This window comes from Micropterus dolomieu, linkage group LG03, assembly GCF_021292245.1.
Source record: "Micropterus dolomieu isolate WLL.071019.BEF.003 ecotype Adirondacks linkage group LG03, ASM2129224v1, whole genome shotgun sequence".
Taxonomy (NCBI): domain Eukaryota; kingdom Metazoa; phylum Chordata; class Actinopteri; order Centrarchiformes; family Centrarchidae; genus Micropterus; species Micropterus dolomieu.
Window position 1 is genome coordinate 7,737,871 of NC_060152.1, and position 22,210 is coordinate 7,760,080.

At 39.2% G+C, this 22,210-nt stretch overlaps 1 protein-coding gene across 1 annotated transcript in view; it reads left to right on the forward strand.

The window, feature by feature from the left end:
* The first annotated feature begins 542 nt into the window (after nucleotides 1-542).
* Nucleotides 543-22,210, forward strand: part of sv2a (synaptic vesicle glycoprotein 2A) — a 51,044-nt gene continuing 29,376 nt past the window's right edge. Inside the window, exon 1 of the mRNA XM_046045465.1 lies at nucleotides 543-673. The gene's annotated coding sequence lies outside the window, so the exon portion shown is untranslated. The remainder of the gene's footprint in view (nucleotides 674-22,210) is intronic.

Sequence of the window (22,210 nt, forward strand, 5' to 3'; positions counted from 1 at the left end):
TGTTTTCAGTATATTAATACGACAATGCAGTCAAATTTGTCTCAGATTCTTGGAAAATGAATAGGATAGGATATCGTTTGTTTCCCACCAGGGGCATCCTTGTGATTTTTTGTTCTATTTAACATGGCCAATTACAGGCACGAGACCAAGCACGTGCAGGGAGAGGATCATCTTGCACCGTCCATTGCACCAACCATTTGGTGCATATGGAGCAAATCAGAAGTCTTACTGTGATACATTGAACACGAGTGCAGAGACCTAATTTTCCACCTGGTTGTGTGATTTTCATATAAAGTGTGACCTTGTAATATTTAGACTCACCAATGATTGAATCACTCAAGAGAAAAATTAATCACCTTCACCGTTTCAGGTTTCATGCCAACCTGCAAACCCCCCTCTTCTTTTTGAGATGAATGGTGTCTGCTGGAGAAAGGATGTGAGTGGAGGAAGAGGAGGAGGAGGAGGAGGAGGAGGAGGGGCGGTGTCTCCATCCAAGAGGGATGTTGTGTAGTAAGTAAAGTGGGCGGAGGAGGGTGCAGGTCTCTGCTACTACGTCAGTGTACATCACAGGGACACACAGGACCTTTTTGCTTCAGGTACTCGGGGTGACTCCCTGCACAGAAAAAAAAGCGAATCTCGGTCACCCTAAACACGCTCACCTTCCAAGCAAAAGGTAAGAAAATGAATAATTGTCTTAAAATGTGAAAGTCCATCTTAACCTTCCTTTTCATGCTTTAATTGTCCTAATTTCCTTAGCTGCTGCCGTTTTCGACCGTGCGTCCAGATACAAGAAAACAGGAAGATTTACATGTGGTTATGATACAACTAGATATTTATTTATCACTGAAAACCGAGTTTATACGCCTGTGCTCCGCAACGCGATGACCCCTAATCCCGTACCCGAAGGATAATCAAGGAATAAGTCGACTTAATAATAAGAAAATGTAGGCTATTCGTTTGAAATGTTGCATTCACACAAGATTTTAAGATTTTATGGATTGGATTACGGCGAAATGCGCTCTTCGTTGTTATTGTTGCGGGGAGGTCTTGTGCGTTAAGGGCGAACATCATCATCCAAACGCAGAATTCACCCTAAAACGGAAGCAGGGAGGACTGGGGGGCTGTAGGGAGTTACCATAGACTGTATATAAGGGGGTTGCGAATGTTTAATGTCATTAAACTGCACATATGACCAGCATCCCGGCATGGATCCAGATTTGTCTAATTGGCGATGATTATTGGCACCGATACCCTTGCCCCTCTCCATCGCCTGTTCCGCCTTTTCTCTTTAGTACACGGTCATAAATTTGTGGTTCTGCCTTAACCGCACTTTTTCTCAGATTGTAAAAAAGTTGTTCTTGCTTTTGTGTTGTTACATTTTGTCTGTACGATATCAGGGTAAGCTCAAAGGTGTCAGTGTAGCTGAGTGCTCTGTTCTGCGTCGTGCGCCAAAATGACCTTGTGGAAACCCAGCGGGGAGAACGTGATGGAGAAAGAGTGATGAGCAGTTTTCCCCCTGCTTTCCTCTGTGGTGTTGCTTTGCGGTGGTTTATGTCAGTGCTGCTAAAACGACCCAGGGAGACGTTGTTTGCTGTTGTGTCCTTTAATGCTTGTTTGAAAGAGGAATATGCTTGGAAAATGATATTTGGCATGGATGTATAGTGTATTCTGTGTTTGGAGGTGACTTGGCATGTGTTTTTGTCTTGTCCCTTTGGCAGCCATGATCGCAGCTAAGGCAGTTTCTGAGCCATTTTTGCATCCAGTCCACATGCAGGGTTGCAGTAAGGGAAGCAGTTACTGTTGCAAACCTGCAGCATTCTGACTTTCTTTAAAAAAAAAAGATTTATGGTTTGTGATTCAAAGTCTGACACTTTCAGCTTCTTAATTAGCCTGTATCAGGCGCATTGGTAACATCTTTATGTTGACATACAGTATAACAGCTCCTCTTTAAAGTAGTTCACAGCAATCAAAGGTATCCTGTTGGCAATTTTGTTTTTTGTTTTGCTTTAAACCAGTGATTGTGACTGAATATTGTAGCTATCCATTCTCTGGGAAGAATTACTTCCCTGTTTTTGTAGTGGTAATTATGCATTGGTGATTTTCTACTCCTGTGCAGTGTTGTGCTGGGCTGGAGCCTTTAGACATGCAGTTTTGGGTGAATCATACCTACATAGAGAGGCTCAAGCCAGCGGCGGCATTCGACCCCGGACTTTCTTAATAGTGCATATCATTGTCTAGAGGTTTTCCATGAATCAGTGTCACTCACTGTACAACAAAAAGCGGCTGTGACAGTGATGTTTGTTCCAACTTATATTATAGTGCAGTAACTGTAAAAAGATGCAGTCTGCATGTGGTAAAACCAAATCAAAACATCGCTTTTAGAAATCTGCAGTTTAATCATTATTTGCAGCCCTAATCCCTTTAGATGTTTGAAAATATTTAAAATGCCCTGAACCATCACTCAACATCACTCAGCAAAAGCAGAATGAGTTGATGTCTGTGTTGCAGGTGAGGCTGGCATTCCCACTTAAAGGATTTTACACAGCTTAACACATAGGAGCTCCAGTTGAAACCAGAAGGAGCTAAGGGAGCTTCTCTGTTTGGTGTTCTCATTTTCTGCCTGCTACCCCTGCTGATTGGGCCGTGCTCCGGTCTGTCTACAGAGATTAGCCCTGTCACAAGTTACAACTCGCCTCTCGCTGCAGCTGGGCAATGGTGCCAGATAAAAAAACAGGTTGAGGTGCAGTAGAGTACAGATATCCTCCTCAACTTCTCCATCCGGTTCTTTGAACATTTAGATTTGTGCTGTAAGGAAATGCTGGTTCATTTGTGCGGCAATGTTTTTCTAGCTAAATCTAGAAAAATAAATTAATATATACTTCAGTTTAAATGTCACATTTTTGCATTTTTTTGTCAAGGAAATTGTACCTTTGCAAGTTCTTTCAGAAAAACCCAAATAAATTACTTTAATAGTTTGATGTGTTGAAAAATATACTTTGCTTTCTTGCTGATGAGAAGATTAATACCACATTCATACCTATGTGTTAAGCTGAAGCAGGAGGCAGTTTGCTTAGCCTAGCATAGAGATTTGAAGACTGGCAGCAAATAACTCCCAGCAAAGCCAGAACTTTTTATATTTCCGTTTGTGTACAGATTAAACAAATGGCATATCATATGTTAATAAGTGAGCTTCACTAATGGCTCCAGCACCATGCTTGATACACAACACTCGCCAAGAAAGCAAATAAGCATATTTTGCAAAATGTTTAATTACTTCTTTAATACACAGTATGGACTCAGATATGTCTCAGATTGTTGTCTTTACTTCACCTGTAATTACTAGGTTACCTAATTCCAATTTCCTTTCAAGAGACCTGTTAAGTAAAGTATGTCCTCTTTTCTACTCCACTACTAAAGAATAGTGTTTGGTAGATTGAACTGGATACAGTAATGAGAGGACACACGCCGCAGCTCCAGCACAAACGCAATGGCCTTTGATGCACATGGATTCAAGAGCAATGCTTGTAGTGGCAGAAATTTAATTCACCCAACCATGAAGGAAACATTACACCCATTGTTCATTGAGAGAGAAGAGCTGCAGCAGAACATTTGCAGAGTGCAGTGGTAATGATGTCTGCATAGAGAGTTTGGCATACATATTCTTTGGCATCTAGGAAGAATTCACTTTCTCCTTGGAAGTAGTGGTGCTGTCATGAAGTGCATAAGTCACTATTAACACGAAGCATGTTCACCTGATTTTATCATCTCAGGGCCTTTTTCTTTTTCCACCACGGTTGTGTTATGGCAAAGTCAGTAATTCCACGACTTTGGAAAGTTATGTCACTATTACAACATATATTGGATTAGCGTAGACTTTTGTACAGACATTCATGGTCTCTAGAGGATGAAGCCTACTGACTAGTGATCACCTGCATTTTCATTTAGCACTAGCAGCAGCAAGTTTTCACTGAGTTGAGTTGAATTTTGTATTCACGGTGACATTCATGGTTCTCAGATGTGAACCCTAATGTCGATCCTCTGACTTTGCTAATTTGACAACTTTGACATTGCTCAAGTGACAAGTTCACATTTGTGGTTTTGAGTGAAATGTCTTTACAACTATAGATTGCTATAAATTTTGGTACAAATAGTCATGTTCATCTTAGGATGACTTGTGATAACGTTGGTTATTCCCTGACATTTTATCTACCTGCCAAACCGATGCCATTCAAACCAGCCTCAGCCTTACTTGTATGTGTGCTACTTAGCAAATGTTAGCATGCTAATACACTTAACTAAAATGGTGAACGTCAGCATTTACTATAAATCTTTATTATTATTAATAGTTTGGGCTTTTATTTGCTTCAATCACTGAACCTAACCTGCCTATATCTAGAACAGGCATCTATATGGGAGAGGCCTTTAATTCCTTTTGCACAAAACTCTTGTTCAGCAAGTGTGTAGTGACAACAAGTATACCTAACAACAAGAGGCTTTACACATCCAAAGAGCTTCTATAAAAACCAGACCCGGCATCTGATTGAGACCTGCGTTTATTTATCAAAATGTGTAGCCACGCCTGGCCAATGAAAGATTTATTTAGTTTTATTAGTCTCAAAATGTAAATTTATTCAAGAAGGTCCATAGTTTCTTCTGTAGTTGACTTCATAGCCTGAGGATATTGTGTTAGTAATGATTAATATGTTACATTTTCATTTTGAATTTAGTTTTACATTTGTCCTTTGTTGGTTCTCAGCAGGTCAGCCATTTTCATACACCTTCAGTTAAAGAAAGACATTTTGAGATGACTGCAGGTCACAACACTATTAATTTGTAGAGACAGACACAAGTGGTGAATGCTAATGTACTAAACATTAGAAAATGACACTAATGTGAGTTGCAGATACATTCTGTGAAAAACTAATTTTGTGCACAAAGCTGTATTGTGCACAACACTTTTTATACTGTGCAGCAGGTTTTGAACTTCACCTCTCAGCTGCCCTCAGTCTCACTCCTCTTTTGTCCATTTTGCAGTGAGCAAAGCCAAAATGGATGCAGAGAGTTGACGTCACTGTGTTTGACATGGCGTTGCTAGCTGCCTTGGTGCCACCAGGGTGACGGTGCACACTGAAAGAGCCCAAGCAGGGTAACAATGATGTGACTCATGTAGGCTGCAGATTTTCCCAAAGGGGGCTTTGCAGCTGGGGAGGAGCTATGACCCAGTAAGCCTAACATCCAATCATCACACCCTACTCTCAGGCTGCTGTTATGTCGTTAGCCTTGATGGGCCTGAAGCCATGCAAGAACATGATGCAGCTGAATAAAACTGTCACTTCCGTGACTCTGTGCAGATGTCCAACTGTGGTCGGTGCTGATGAGCAGGAATTGGACCAAGAGTTTTTTTTTATCGCACCAATACATCACTGCTGAGGGACGAGTCGACTCTGCCACCTCTGTGCTTGTGGCCAGGAAACAAGACATGAATAATTGAGGGATACTTCACACAGCCTGAGCAGGACTCCCCGGAAAGCGCAGACCAGAGTAGCTGATGGATGAGGATAGATGATATTACCACAAGAGGCTTTGTCTGGGCCAGAATCATGAGAAAAAGTCAGTGTGTGTGTGTATATGTGTCAAAGGAATAAGAATTTTTGAATAGTACCAGAGGATAATATTGATTCAACCCATAGGGTGCTTGCTAAAAAGAGTCAATACAAGTAATTCTAGTGAGAAAAAATGGATGGCATGGTGATGCGGTGGTTAGCACTGTCCCCTCACAGCAAGTGGGTTCAAACCCCGCTTGCCCCGGCCTTTCTGTGTGGAGTTTGCATGTTCTCCCCGTGTCTGCGTGGGTTCTCTTCGGGTACTCCGGCTTCCTCCCGCCGTTGGTTACCCTAAATTGTCCTTAGGGTGAGTGGTTGTTCGTCTATGTGTAGCCCTGCGATGGACTGGTGTACCCCGCCTTGCACCCAATGTCAGCTGGGATTGGCTCCAGCCCCCCCGCGTACAGGGTCGCGGATGGATGGAATGTTGTAAAAGGTATTTAAAACAGTGAGTGTGAACGCTTCCATAAACTGCATGTGTTGAAAGCAACTATGCTGGAACAGTTTAAACAGTTTGTTTCATACAGCTCAGCAGCATCCTCCTACAGTTAATGTTATATTACATAGACAATCAGCAGCCTTGTCTCTTTTCCACTTTGGCAAGCTTATTTGAAATGAACATACGGCTGAATGTAATCTCCTCCTGTAGTCTGAGCCCATCATGACAGCAGACAGTGTGCTTTATTATGAGCGTAGGTGTTTTGTTGACTGAGGTTTGTGGGTGAAATCTTCAAACAGAGCAAGTGCGTGGGCTGTGGTGACCCAACCCAGAATGCAACTCTCCTGATGCACTCATGAGAGCAGAAAAGACTCTGAGAGATATCAGTGGCCATCCAGTGGACTGAGCCTGAATACAAAGTCACATTTTATTGTTGTGTGCTTCAGCAGTATCTTATATTTATCTCAGTGTGCTGTAAGACACTTATGTAAATAGACATATTTTCCCTCGTTTTCTAGTAGCGATTGCATTTCATAAAAAAAACATGCCCTCAAATAACCCATAAAACAAAAAGCAGCACAGGAACTTGGAAACAGCACTCCTGTTAAGTGGTTATGACTTGACTTTGATTGACTTCAGAAAGAACGTTGGCCACAATTTCATCTATCATCACAATGGTTGCGACGGTTGGTGTTGCTAAGAAACTATGTGAAGAGTTTTGTTCTAAAATGACTAACAATAAGTCTGGAAAAAAACCTCAGACAACCTCTTAGTCCAGAATAAACAGATTGAGAATGTAATTTGAAGACCAGTCTTTATTTCTGAAAGATGCTGAATATTAAACTTAAGCTGATGATTTTGTTTCGGGAATGAACTCATCATATTTCACTGAACACCCATGTTTCTCTATCAGCATGTCATCTTGATCAAGATTGTGCTGAGCCTTGGGGACAATCTATGAGAGATGAAAATTCACCGTGTGTCACAACGAGAAATCAAAGATGTCAAGAGAAATTAATTCAGCGCTGCATGACATTACCAGCCATCTGCAGCTCTGAGTATTCACCACTGACCCAATCATTCCCACCTCCCTCTCTCTCTCTCGCACACACATGTGCACGCACACATGCACACATGCACACATGCACACATGCACACATGCTGTGTTAATCTCTCACACATGCACACGTGCATTTCTTTTCCACTCTTTGGCTCGCACAGACAATCATCACCCATGTCCATCTCTGTCACACTTGCTAACTGCGGCGTCTGTGCCGTCAAATGAGCATCAAGATTTAGTTCAGTGTGTAAATGTGTAAATGTAAGTGGACAAAAGACTGAAGCAGTAACATGAAATCCACAGTACAGACACAGTATGTCATGTTATTTTTTTTTTTTTTTTACAAAAGTCTGTTGTTAAATTTATCAAGGGATTAACTGTACAGTACAGTACACCACATTTCATGATTTCCATTTGATACATTGGGATTTTGCATGTATTTACCATTTCATGATACATATTAAAATTAGAAAAACATTCTTGTAGATTTAACCACAGAGCCTTACTTCACTGTATGTTTCTGTGTGATGAAGATGAGAGCTGAATCAATTAGTCTATCAATAACAGATTAATCAAAAATGTCCTATTATAATATCTGATTACAGTTAAATTATTATTTTTTTCTAGCAAAACAATAATTGGTTCCAACTAAATTGTATATATTTATTTTTCTTAAGTGATACTAAACTGAATATCTTTGGATTTTAGTAAGTAAGACAAAACGTTTGAACATGTCACATTGGACTGGAATATTTTAATTTAACTATTATTTTATTTCAACCAAACGGTTAAGCGAGAAGAGAATAAATAATGGAGAAAAATATTGGTTACTGCACCTAACGGAGGTGTATAGTTAATGCATGAAGTTGTGTGTATGTGTGAAGGTGTTAATGCGTGCTGATGAAAGCTGAGGTTATATTTGGAGACAGGAGTGATTCATCCTGGCAGCAAACGATGGGCTGCTAATTAGATGCAACTTTTAAAAAATGGGAGAAATTCAAATGGAAAATAATCTACATCGAGCACTCACTGAGAGCTACACTAACAGAAACCTTTTAGAGGCATGAAGTAATTCTTCTTCTTTTAATTCTAATTCTTCTTTTCATCTTTGTTATTTCCAGAATTATAGTAAATAAATGAGATCATTGTCAAAATTCCTCTTAATCACTATTTTAAAACAGGCTTGTTCCAACTCTTCATTGAAGCTACTATAAACCCAAAACATTATGCTTTTATGACTCCACTGTGACATCAAATGGACAAATTCTGGATGTCTTGTGTCATTTTATACACATTTACTCCAAATTCAGCCTGACATATTTGACATTTTCCGTATTTTTTGGATCTCTACTTTCAGGCTTTTCAACATCACTATTTGACTCGTTTCAGTGTGTTCTTGCCAGAGACTGTTTTTGTTCCGTAAAGCTTTCTTCATGTTACAAAGCAACCCAGCAGATAAATAAAAATATAGTTTACTAAGAAATATAATCTAATATACTGAGTGTTGGTTGTGTTTGTTTAAAGTAGCTGTATGTTGCTGTAAACCCGGATTAAGTGAATTTTGGCCTCTCAGCAGCAGCGTTACACATTGACATTATAATCATAAAGTTGAAATGGGGAATGTGTTTGCAATCAGTTGCCTATTACACATCTAGCAAACAGCAAGTGCATTAGCATCTACTGGGAGTTGTGTTTCTAGCTACCGAAATACAATATTCAATCTCTTTTTAGCTCTGTTTTGGTCTCCACCAACTCCTGAGAAAATATCTGGCTCTTTAGCTGTTAAATGCTATGTTCACCAGCTAGTGGCTAACTGTGTCTGTGTGCTAATTGGAGCGGGACAAGAAGTGTACAGTGGGTTTATCAGAGATTTTGTCCTGAAAACAGCTGTCTGCAGCAGCTGGAAACAAGGTTGATGAGCGGCTGAATCAAAGCAGTAAAGTTGTGGCCCAGAAAACATTGCTAAATGTTTCGTAGAACTGAGATGGTAATTGTAGATAATTGTTACATCTTTCTCATACATGTAGTAATTTGACCCATTTTTATTACAAAAAATATTGATTAGCTTTAATGGAACGGAATGATTTTTTTTAAGCTTGATACTAGATGATTTATGGATTATAATGCTTGCATTCTTTAAACTCACTGGAAAGGAGCAAAATATTTGTCCTTTATGCTTTTCAAACCAAATATTTTTCAGCTGTAGCATCTCAGTTATTGTCCAGTTCAAATAAAAACATGTTTTTTGGGGTCTTTTTATATGCTGAAACAACACCTGGGCCTCTAGAAGTTCGACACCTACCTTATTGCTTCACACTGCACACATAAATCCACCAGTCATAACAAGGTCCATAGTGTGCAGTAGGTGAACCAGATCAAAATCTAATCATGTGGACTTAATGACTACTTTACAAAAGGTGTAATGACAAAAACACAATGGGGACATCTGTTTAAGTAAACATGTTAGCTGACTGTCAAATTCAAGGATAAAAATTTTCATAGGTCTTATTTATTCATCAGGAAAGCAAAAGAAAGTAGAGGAAAATATTGTAACTATGTCTACCTCATACTGTCAAGAAATTAAATGGAGCTGTGAGTGTGATGGGATTTCATCAAAGCTAGTTTATTCAGTGAATGTTCTGTGAGTCAAGTGGTGTAAGGGCAGCGTTCACGGTTCTGGATATGAACTGTTCACTGGCTTCTCTCCTCTCATCCATCTTCTCGGAGCCCAGTAACTGCTTATCTTTTTCCCTGCCAAAAACTGTCAGCTGCTAAATGGGTTTTGTATTTCCACTAAATAAAATGTCCCTATTATCAAGTGCCAAGGCCTGATGTGAAAGGGGAAACCTATTTTGAACAGCTCACTTTAGCAGATGCTCTTAACGTTTGCGTTTGAACAGTGCAGTAAAGAGTAATTATTAAATGCTCAAGGCTATCAGCGAGAGATATGACCGGCAGTTTAGCACTGGTGTTGAAAGAACTGCCTTGTCAGAGTTGGACTAATATTGTTATAACTCCCTCAGTGGCAGCTGGAGATTTACAAATGAAATATACACCACTCTACTGAAGAGGGAGACTGTGCTGTAGATCAATAAAGTTTCTTTAGATTCATAAAATATCACCAAAGATTCTGAGTTGTGCTGGTTCATTTTTCAAAAACACAGCATTTTTTCTTTTTTTGCTGTAGCTATCAGGGATGAAATAATCGCATGATCACATCTTTATAGATAATGACATGTGAACACGGCAAAATTAATCCCACAAGCCCTTGTTTGGGATGTCAGCAGAAGTTTCGGAGATATGTCAATATCTTTTCAAGATGGTGGTATATGACACAGCAGCTAATAGCTCCCTTATTGGTTCTCTTTTAGCTCTAAGTATTGAAGCATGAACCACAGTACCTATGAGAGACTACCACTCTATAACAGGATGAGGAGGAGTTACATCAAACCTGCATTTTAGGGCTGACCCCAAATAGTCAAAGAATCGTTGCCTTATTCGACTGTCAAATTCAAATCAGCTTTATTGGCATGAATGTATAACAACAATATTGCCAAAGCTACATATAAATTACATAAGAAAAATTAATTTAATACATTTCATTAAATAAGTAATAAAAAATAAATAAAATAAAAATAAATAAAATAAAAATAAAAAAATAAATATATATATATATATATATATATATATAAAATATATTTATATAATAAAAAATATATCAAATATAAATATTCCGTAGAAGTAATTGTGTGTGTGTGTGTGTGAGAAAATGAAAATAATATATTAAATTAAAATAAATAAATAAAACAGTAAGTGTGTGTGTGTGTGTGTGTGTTAAAAAATATATATTAAAAAATAAAATAAAACTAAATAAATGAAACAGTAACATGTGTGTTATTATAATTATTATTATAAATTAAAATAAAGTAAATATATAAAACCGTAAACGTGTGTGGATATTAATAGATTAAAAAAAAACATTTAATTAATTTATAAAAAACAAAAAAAAATCTGTATCAAATGTGAAATTTAAAAACAAAACAATTACTAAAATATCAAACAATAAAAATAATAATAATTTGAAAATTAGTACAATTATCGTATAGTACTATATATCAGTCTGAGTTTCCACTGGTTGTCCTTAGTTCGCGGCATCAGGAGATATATTTTGCAGCAATTATTTGAAATTTGGGCATTTCTCCCAGTAAATAGGGGAGATGCGGCATGCACGTCGTGGTGCTGCGCAAGTCAGTTTAATGGCAGGCGAGCAGAGAGAAAAGGGTCAACAATAAGCCTCAGTTTAGCTAGAGATGTACAGTGTAAGCCATAAATCATGTCACAAAATCATATGATATGACTATCAATCAACTATAGGCAGACTTGACAATTCTGATTCAACTATGTACAGTATATCCTTAGTCAGGGACAGCCCTACTGCATTTAATGATATTTCTGGCCACACAATGTTGACATATGATCACCTTAATAATCCAGGTACAATGCAAGGGTGCTAATAAAATCTACCTACATTAATAGATTTTTTGCTGTCTTTAGGTCAACGTAAACAATCTGTCAACACAAAGCTGATATATTATCACCTCATAATGTTTTCATGGCGAATGTCTTAGCAAACACATTCAGCAGACACAGAGTATATAATAATATTCATGGAGTTGTTTAGTCTAATTTTCACTGACCTTTTAGCTCTGTTTTGGTCTCCACCAACCCCTGAGGGAAATATCTGGCTCTTTAGCTACTAAAAGCTCCATTTAAACAACACAATATCTGTACAAGGCAGGTAGTGTACATTGGGTATATCAGGTTTGTCTCTGAAACTGCTGCTTGGTGGGGGGGCACGAGGAGAACACCTTTCACATTAGACATAGTCATTTGTAAATATATAAAATTTGAATGCCGCAGCTGTAAGTGCATTGGACATTGAGGCCATTACTCATTCCCTTCAGAATCCAGGCCTTCATGTCCCAGATGCTGAACAAAGACCGTTTTAATATTTGCTAAAACAATTTTAAGAATTTTCATTGTTTTCATCGGCAGATGATCCGTAAAACTGTGTGATTATTTGGTGTAACGTGGACCTAAGGTATCTTCAAGACATTGTATTTCGAAGCTTTAGCTCCCTTGTTTTTGCCTGCCACCTTTGTTAACATGCTTTCAGCCTGTCACGTTGTAAGTTGTACATGTGCTAGTGTGTGTGGTGTGCGTTTGAGGCTACACTTCTCATCCCTCCGGTGTGTTCTCTGCTCACTGGAAGAAAATGAGATTACATAATTAAATCTTTCATCAGCAGCAAACTACAGCCAGGGCTCCCCCCGACTATTATTTTATGATCAATTTACACTTCATTTATGATCTCAGAACAGTTTAGAAAACTGCTTTGTTTCACAATAACTCTTTATATTGTGAGCTTGTCTATTTTCTCTTTGCTCCAAAAAGCATTTAGCTTTTGTTGTAGGACAGTTGCATACAAAGACATCACCAATATAAAATACACAGTCAGTGATCATGGTGATATTTTCACTGCATTGAGAAAGCCGCCACAGCTGCACAGTTACTCTACATATGCACACTAAGAAAGTATTTGTTATTCATAGGCAGTGTCAACCAACACCCACTCTCATTTCAGTATCTCCATCTTGTGAAAGGCTAATTGGGCGGTGATGGACTGCCTCATTGCATTCAGACCTCAAGAGTCTCCTGGTACAAAGGTCGTGATCATGGTGATGAAGGGAGATCAACCAATCGGCTCATTCCTCACAGGGAGAAATAGACAATTGATTTGAGTCATTGTGCAAGGATGGATGTAGAAGGTTCCATCTGTACTTGTTTATGTCAGAAGTTAGAAACAGGAAACACAAATTAGTCAGCCTTTGCACCAAACTGGTAAAGCAGGAGGCAGAGGTGATACTGTAAGCTGATCTAGAATAAAAGGACCTGTGGCGTCTGCAAGCAAGACACCACAGTATAAACCACATATGTTCTTCATAGTTGAAATGACCTATCCAAACACTAATCCTTAAAGAAATCAATAGTTGCAACAATGCATCTTGTATCCATACTTGTTCCCTTCCCCTGTTCTCCCTGTACAACATATTTACATGGCTGTAAAACCGTCATCTGTGCCCCTAACATTATTTGTCTTCTGTGGGAGCAGTGTCGCCTGGGTAAATGTCAAACCTGATGTAAAAACTGAACTGATTGCTTGTTTTCACTTGCTGCTGTCACTCAAATTAAACTAATTATTTCATTATTTTCAGTGTGTATCGAACTTACTAGCAACATATTGAAGCACACCACTCCCGTGCATGGTTCTCCATCCTTTTCCTTGTATCTATGCAAACAAGGTCATTTCCTTTTTTTCCAGCACTCTTTAATACAGTCTGCCTGCACTGTAGGTTTACTGAACCATAGTCTGTGGGCAACAGAACATGGACATGGTGTCTACTGGTGATGCCTCCTATAAAATTCTGAAGGGATGGTGGATTTGAAGAAGCATTTGAGTTTATCACTTGCTGCTCTCTTGTTTTTGAGCCATGAAATCCAGGAAATATTAAACAGTTCCTGTTTCTAGCTTCTCAAATGTGAGGATTTAATGATCATAGATGATAGTAAACTGAATTTCCTTTGATGACAGCTGGAGTTGTCATTTTACAGACAAAACAATTCCTTTAGTACTTAAAAGAAATATGTGTGAGATTAACTGTCCAAAGTCATTGCGTGGGTCTAGGTCTGTGTAAATCTGCTGTAACATGCTTAGTTTTCCAAAATGTTTTGGGACTGATTCATCCAGCCACAGATTGACTTGGCAGCTGAATATTAGTCAAAGCTGAGCAACTAATACAAAACAATTCCTTAATATTACTATGTTGACCTTTATCCAACTGACTTCACAAGTTTGTATTTTATCCACATACTGAATGTCCATAGCTAAGACATTTGTGGTTGAATCCTCTGGCTATAGCTTCACGAACTGGTCATTCAGTTATCACAAACATGCAAGTAAAAACTAAAATGAGCAATTCATAGGATGAGATCCAGGCTGGTGACAAAGCACCAAATGTCTTTCACAACATTTGCTCATGATGTAATGCTGCTCTTCAGAGTGGGAAACTGGTTAAACAAAAAAGCTGCAATTAGTTTTTTCCAAATGACCATGATAGAAGTATAAGAAGGATAGGCAGATATGGATAAATAGGTAGATGGATTACTAAGTTATGGCAGATAAACCGTAAGAGGTACGATAGATCTTTACTCTGGCCCATATAATTTGATCTCAGCCTGAAACCCACATTTGTGTCCAATCCCATCCAAAGCCTGTGGCCCAAGGGATGTTTGTGAAGCTGAAAATCCAATAACTGTATAAATAAGTGTTATTCAGCAACAAATATTTGTATAGCAGTCAGTGTGAACAGAGCTATTAAATGAGAAATTGAGCAAGACCTGACTCAAAGGCAATACCACTGAGGCTCTAGTCATTGTGTACACGGGAAATTGATTCATCCCTGGCCTCCTGTTCCCTCACTTACACAGCCTGAAGTGTTTGTGACCCCAAATGTTGGTCACTGGTGCAGTTCAGCAACCTGTAAAGTCTGCTGCTTGTCTGAAATAATATTTAAACATAAAAGACAATAGCTCAATCCAACATAGTGGTGTGGTGTTTATATATGGTATACTATTCAATTTATTTCAGACATTGAAGAATAGAACATTAATTGTGCTATGTTAAAATAGCAGTATAATCATTTTATGGCGTGGCTCGAGCGATGGAAAAGTCGGTCTGTCAGTCGGTTCACCTCTTCAGTCCAGACTAAAATATCTCAGCAACTATTCAGGAAATTATAATTGAATAAATTTTACAAACAACCATGCTCCGCAGAGGACTAATCCTACTGACTTTGGTTATCCTCTGACTATTCTTCACTATGAGGCTGGCATTTGTGGTTTTGAGTGTAATGTCTTGACAGTTATTTGATGGATTGATGAAATTTTGTTCAGACATTTATGTTCCCCCTCTGGGTGAATTGTTGTAACTTCCCTCAACTTTTCATCATCAGGTCAAAATTTTATTTAATGAAGTTGCCCAATATTTTACATATTTAACATTGTTTTTTGCCAAATACCTGCAAAAGGAATGAATTCCCATCAGCATCAGCAGTATTTTGTGTAATAAGCCAATGTTACTACTACGCTAATCTAAGACGCATAAAATGGTAAACATTACACCTGCTTAGCATCAGCATGTTAACATTGTTATTGTGAGCATGTAAACATGTAAGCTTAGAGAATATAAAAGGGCATTCTTATTTTTAAATATGTAATTGTAAATATTCACATCAATTCTTGAAATAGTCCAATTTGTCAAAAAGGAAATTAAATTTGAAACTCTTGAATGTGAATCCTTGCTTTTAAAGCTTTCAATTTTTGACATCTAATTTCATCATGCCAAAGATGCAGTCATTGCACAGTATCAATTGATCAAAGAGATGCTAAAGTAGACTTATGTTCTGTAATCTCTGTATTTATTATATTATTCTGTCCAAATCCTGACAAGCAGAGAAGCACTAACAGAACTTCCTCACTTCCTCTTGGGTTTTAGTTTCAGCTGGCTTTCCATGAGCGTGTTCTTAGAAACTCAGTTGTCCCAGCAGACCTTTGGGTCATGTGATGGTGGCTTGGCAGAAGTCTGTCTTTTAAACGCCCCTGAGGCTCCAAGCTTTGAGAGATTCCCTCCCTCCTGCCTCCCCACTGCCTGCTACCCTCCCTCCTCTTTTCTAGTAACATCTGCTGTTCTTTTCTTGCTACAAAAATTACTGTACACTTAAACAGATATTGTTACACAAATAGGTTAATACATTTTAATGAACAGTATCAGTGGTAATAATACTGCATTTTAATGAACAGTATCCACGGTAAAAATACTGTCACAAGGTTAGTTTGACATTTATTGGCGTACCATGTATAATTTAACACTGCCTGTCCATCGTGCCTGACATTACTTGCATGGCTTATTGATTTATTGATTATTATACTGATGCAATCTGATCACTTCCTAGAATTCCTAGTTCCTATTGAAACACTAAATACAGAGCACTGGGGGCATAATGATACCATTGTTTGCCAAGATTTTATAAACGTGAACACAGTATGATAAAGTGGTCTTGTCTCACGCATAATATTTCAGAGGTAAACAAGGTGTTTGTTAGTGCCTTTTATCCTAGAGAACAATAAAGTAAAGGGTATTATTGAAGCCCTTATGATTAAAAGCTTATGGCATGGATTCAACTCTGTGTTTATCTGCTATAATGTAAACAAAACAGGTTTGTTAGAACAAAATAACAGTTGGTTTTTACATGTTTACTTGTCATTACTATAATGCAAGAGCAATACAAGAACACTGTTGTTCCTTTATTTCCACGTCTTCTACATGTTTCATTAACTGGTGAGTACATTATCTGTCTTTAGCTCAGTCTTTTAGCACACTATCATGTAGCCTTCAAATGCAAGACTCTTTTCCAGGGTTTTCGTTTTAAAAATAAGTTGATTGGAGATGGATCCCACACAGAGTTAACGTTTTTTAGCTAACATTAGCTACAGCTGATAAAATTGGAAGTGGATAGTCCTCATTTAAGCTGTAAAAATCACTGTTAATTAATTAATTATTCGTTTAGCTGAGGCTTTTATCCAAAGCGAGTTACAATTGATATATATATTGATATATATATATATATATTTATATATAGCTCCTGGATAGCTCAGTCGTACAGGTGATCATGGGTTCAATTCCCAGTCAGGGTGGGGGTATCCAGGTGGACCCTTAGGCAAGGTCCTTAATGCTACCAGCCTACCTCAGGCATAAGTGAAACCGCAAATACAAGAGCCATACCGTCTTGGACGTCGCCCGGGTTAACAAGGTCTACATCAGGTGTTAGGGAACCAGGGCAACCTGATGACAAATGGGCTACTTGAACAAGACATTCATGGACTAGAGCGGAAAATATGGATCTGATGCAATGCTACTATTGTGTTCTAACATCCGCAAACGGCAGCTCCTATCACAACTAGAGAATGATGAGGTACAACATCAGGACTGGGGCTACCTAAGAAATACAACAAGCTGTCGATACCTGAGGCTCTGGAGATTGCCAAACAAAGACTTACCGCTCTGGCTACCCGCCTAAAGAGATACAAGGGAGAAGCAGAAGCCAGGAGAATAAACAGGATGTTCTCCACCGAACCATCCAAAGTGTACTCTCAGTGGCAGGGTAATAACACAAGATCAGATCCACCGAGGGCTGAGACTGAACAGTACTGGAAGAACATATGTGAGAAAGAGGCATCCCACAACATCAATGCTCAGTGGTTAGTGGATCTAAGAACAGATCACAGCAATCTCCCAGAACAAGATCCAGTAACCATTACAACGGCAGACATCCAAGAAAGAGTGGCAGGTATGAAGAGCTGGACAGCACCAGGCCCTGACATGATCCACACCTACTGGCTAAAGAAACTAACTGCACTCCATGAACGCCTGGCACAAATGAACTAACTGCTGATGGATGGTACCCACCCAGAATAGTTAACCCAAGGACGGACAGTCCTGATCATGAAAGACCCCCAGAAGGGAACAATCCCATCCAACTACCGGCCAATAACCTTCCTCTGCACAACATGGAAGCTCCTGTCAGGCATCACAGCGGCTAAGATGAGTAGGCACATGGCTCAATACATGGACAGGGCCCAGAAGGGAATGGGCAGTAATACCAGGGGAGCCAAGCACGAGCTACTGGTTGATAGAGCTGTCACTCGAGACTGCAAGACCAGGCAGACCAATCTGTGCACCGCCTGGATTGACTACAAGAAAGCCTACGACTCAATGCCACATACATGGATACTGGAATGCTTGTAAATGTACAAGATCAACAGGACACTAATAGCCTTTTTTTAACCTGCGGACTGTATGATGAATAATTGAATGATGTTTCCACAAGATGACTTGTGTTTACAACTTGTGAACACAAACTGGACCAGTTGGAAAATTGATCAAAATTGGTTCAATTCAGGAACCAGACCTTTAGGGGTGTACCTGAATAGCCTTGGCTGTTCAGACAAAATCAAACATATTTTTAATATTATATTAGGGAGTTTTAAGTCTTGGCTCATGCAATGTGTGAGGCACAATGGAATTATTTACAATCTTACAGAATCAACAGCCAATGAAATGAACTGGTTGGCTGACCAATTACAAACTCATTGGGTATATGCACCAAAGTGACACCAAAAACTATCTAAAATCTTGTATAGAGCCTCTTTTATGAAACTGGCGTTTATACAGAGGAACAAGATTCACAAGGCTTGCAAGCCACATGGAGCCAGAGTTCTTGAGTACTGATGGAAATGTTCATAGTCATAGAATCTTTCTAAAGAATGTGCCTATATGTGCGCTCTGCTCCCTGCCTGTCAGAGAGCAAGATGGATTTTTATAAGACCAGACCAGGGCAGACCAGACCAGTGCCCTCTATTAAAATTAATAAAATAATAATATTTATAATATTTGTGGGGCGGCATGGTGGTGCGGTGGTTAGCACTGTCGCCTCACAGCAAGAGGGTCGTGGGTTCAAACCCTGGTTGCCCCGGCCTTTCTGTGTGGAGTTTGCATGTTCTCCCTATGTCTGCGTGGGTTCTCTCCGGGTGCTCCGGCTTCCTCCCACTATCCAAAGACATGCAGGCTAGGTTAATTGGCGACCCTAAATTGTCCTTAGGTGTGAGTGTGAGCGTGAATGTGGTTGCTCGTCTATGTGTGGCCCTGTGATGGACTGGCGACCTGTCCAGGGTGTACCCTGCCTTGCGCCCGATGTCTGCTGGGATTGGCTCCAGCCCCCCCTCGCGACCCTGTATGCAGGATAAGCGGTTGACAATGGATGGATGGATAATATTTGTGCTGATTCAGAATCATGGACAGTGCCACCAGTCACTGAACTAACAACTGCAAGGAGAGTGTGTATTTTCAGAAGAATGGGCATTTGTTTTCAGGATAACTGGCCATCAGACAGATGGGCTTTTGTTCCAGTGGGACATTTTTCAGGATATTGTGGTTTTGGAATAAAGGGCTCTCGGAACAATTGGCAGTTCCCCCTGCAACACCTTCCTCAGCTCTTGTTATTACTGCGGGCAGTGAACCGAGGAAGAGTTGGAATATTTTAAACTCTGAATTGCCTTTCACCATACAACCCATGAAATTAAAAGTTTTCTGTGATGTCTTTCACTTATTGGCACTGTCTGCAGTTTGATTTTATATTGTTTATTGCAAGAGGTTTTAGGTTTCTCAGACAAACAACAACTGTGAAGTATCAACCACTGAAGAATGCCGTCATACAGGAATGAAAACTAACATAAATTTTCATTTTGCACTTTCAGTGCAAACAGGTATATGACAGGACATGAAAAACGAGGTACCAAGCAAATAAGTTTTATTTGAAATGAATAACAACAGTTTAGGAGACAGGGTTGGACAGTGCCCTTTGACATGACGCTATTCTGCAGTGTTTACGGTTGTGTTGTTAACTGCTGCTGGCTCCCTCAGGCTGAACAACTTCTCTCTCTCCCACATGCTGAGCTGCTTCTTCTGCTCTCTTTAAAGAGTCTGTGCGAAACTATGGAATTGTTGCCGCTGCATTCGATCCCTTCGAGACTTGCTCACTGGGGACACATCCTCTCTGCTTGGTCTGATGAGCACATGTGCTGGAGAGGTGCAATTGTTGCACACAAGCAGTAAACGGTCTTTCATCTTAGAGACATTGGACATGTCAAGTTGAGGTTATGGCTTGCGGTGTTGAACCAAAATCCTTTTTGAGTACCAAACTCTAATTTAAATCATAATTTGTCTGATTTAGATTACAGGCTTTTATTTAGGCCACATTTTGGTTTCACAAAATGTGCTCATATACGGTGCTGTGTGCATTTCCCAGATCAGCAACACTGACCATTAGTCAATAGTCATGGTAGGGGTACAACGATTACAGATTTTGTTGGTACCATTATAGTGAGAGGAATAATCACGGTTTTATGATTATCACGATTAATTAATTAATTAATATTTAATTAATGATTAATTATTGAATTACATTAACAATTATGCTTATATAATGCTCGTCACATTGCCCGTCGCAGCAACAAACTGCCGTGGTGTGGCACAAGCCGTTGAAAATAATGGGCCTCATAGTGCAGCGGTGCTGGTTTTGCGGTGGGTCGGAAGGGGTACAGCGGCTTTGTTTACGTTGCACTTTCACTGCTACGGCATCAATTGTAAGTGACACGTTTATATTTAATTCCCTACCAACTTGCCATCTTATCTAACTCAGTTATTATGTATTACCTTTACTTGAGCGTGCAAAGCTGGGTGGTGATCCCGCAGGTGCTGCATCAAGTTTAATCTACTGTAGTTATTCGCTCCATTAGCAGCAGCCTTTTAACCTGTTGGAAACCTCCAGCTATTTGCCCATATTTCCAGGAAAAATGACTAAAATAACATATCCAATCAGGAATAACTCCTTAACCATTTGGCCTAGTTGCATAATTCTGGTCTCATTTGAAAAGTCAGAAGCTGAGGAATATAAATCCATTGTAAATTAACATATTTATTTTAACATTACAGACTAAATGTAGATGTAATAAAGAAAAATATGATATTTTCATCCTGGTAAAAAAAGCTATATTTTTAATGCAATAAACCATCATAAGATACGTGGAATACAATTATAACTGTAAAGTTGATGAAAATAAATATAAATACAACAGTTATCACACAATTATTTCAAAATATACCAGGCGAATGTACATATTTTGGCAATATTTACTGTTTTTTTAGCAACAAATCAGCCGATTTTTGGGATGAAAACGCAAGTAAGTCAGCGGTTTTAAAGATCACGTACTGCCCCTGTTACTGCGTCAGTGTTCAATTAATGGCAAGTTTTTGAACAGGTGATCCATCATCCTCAGTAATGCCCAGATCAGTCTTGGTGTTCCCAAAATTTTCCCACACTGCCGACTTCTGTCGTTTCTTTGTGGAAATAAAGCTTCACAGTTTGGTCCCCATGCCATTGTTTAGCCAGTGTACAGTAGTAGCCACCATGTCACTGTTAAGCATGGCACTTTAAGCTGGTGCACCGCTCCTTGAACTTTGTTTTTGTTTTGTGCAAGTTGCAACAGTTTCGTTTTGTGCGACAGAAACACTTGGTGTAGCGGAGCCTTTACCAGGAGTTAACCGTGACATTTTAAAGCGCGGTTTATTGTGAAATCCGGTAATCGCTGCATCCCTAGCTGATGGCTGTTACTTAAATACAGTTTGTATAATGTGTCCTCACAATGGATTATTGCTCCTAAAAAATTCATAATACTCTCATATATGTCTGTTAAGTATGACACTAGAGCCAGGAGACAATTGCCCAATGTAGCCAAGAAATAGAAGAGAAAGGTACCCCTGTCAAACCACAACTTGTCATTTTTACATTTCTGTGTATGAATTATCCCAAGAAGATACAATATATTTGTTAGTGAGCATTAGAGGTTCTGGTAGGCAGATTTTTAAACCTTTGGACAGAGCCAGGCTAATTGTTTCCACCTATTAATGCTTAGCTAAGCTATCATGCTGCTGGCTGTAGCTTCACATTTACCATACAGATATGAGAGTGCTATTGATCTTCTGATATAAGTCTCAACTAGAAAGAATCTCACAGTATTTCCAAAAATGCTGAACCTGTTGTTTAAGTTAGACTAAAAAAAACAAGTGTTGAACTGATTTATTTCACGCATCAATGCTGTGTGTGGATTAAAGCCGCAATTTGAACAATAGCAATATAGTCAAATGCTCACTGAAACACATGCTAATGATGTTCTCCCTGCTGAGTTTGTTTTGCCCATTTGTAGTGCTTGCAGCCTTTTCTTTGGCGCAGCATGTCCTCCTCAGTGAGACAAACAAGGGCAGCGTCACAGTGACTGAAGTGTCACTAAAAAGAGCATGGCGGCCTGGTGATTGATTCATGATGGCCCTTTTTTGCTCATGTGCTGTGTTTATCTCTTCTCAACTTTATGAGT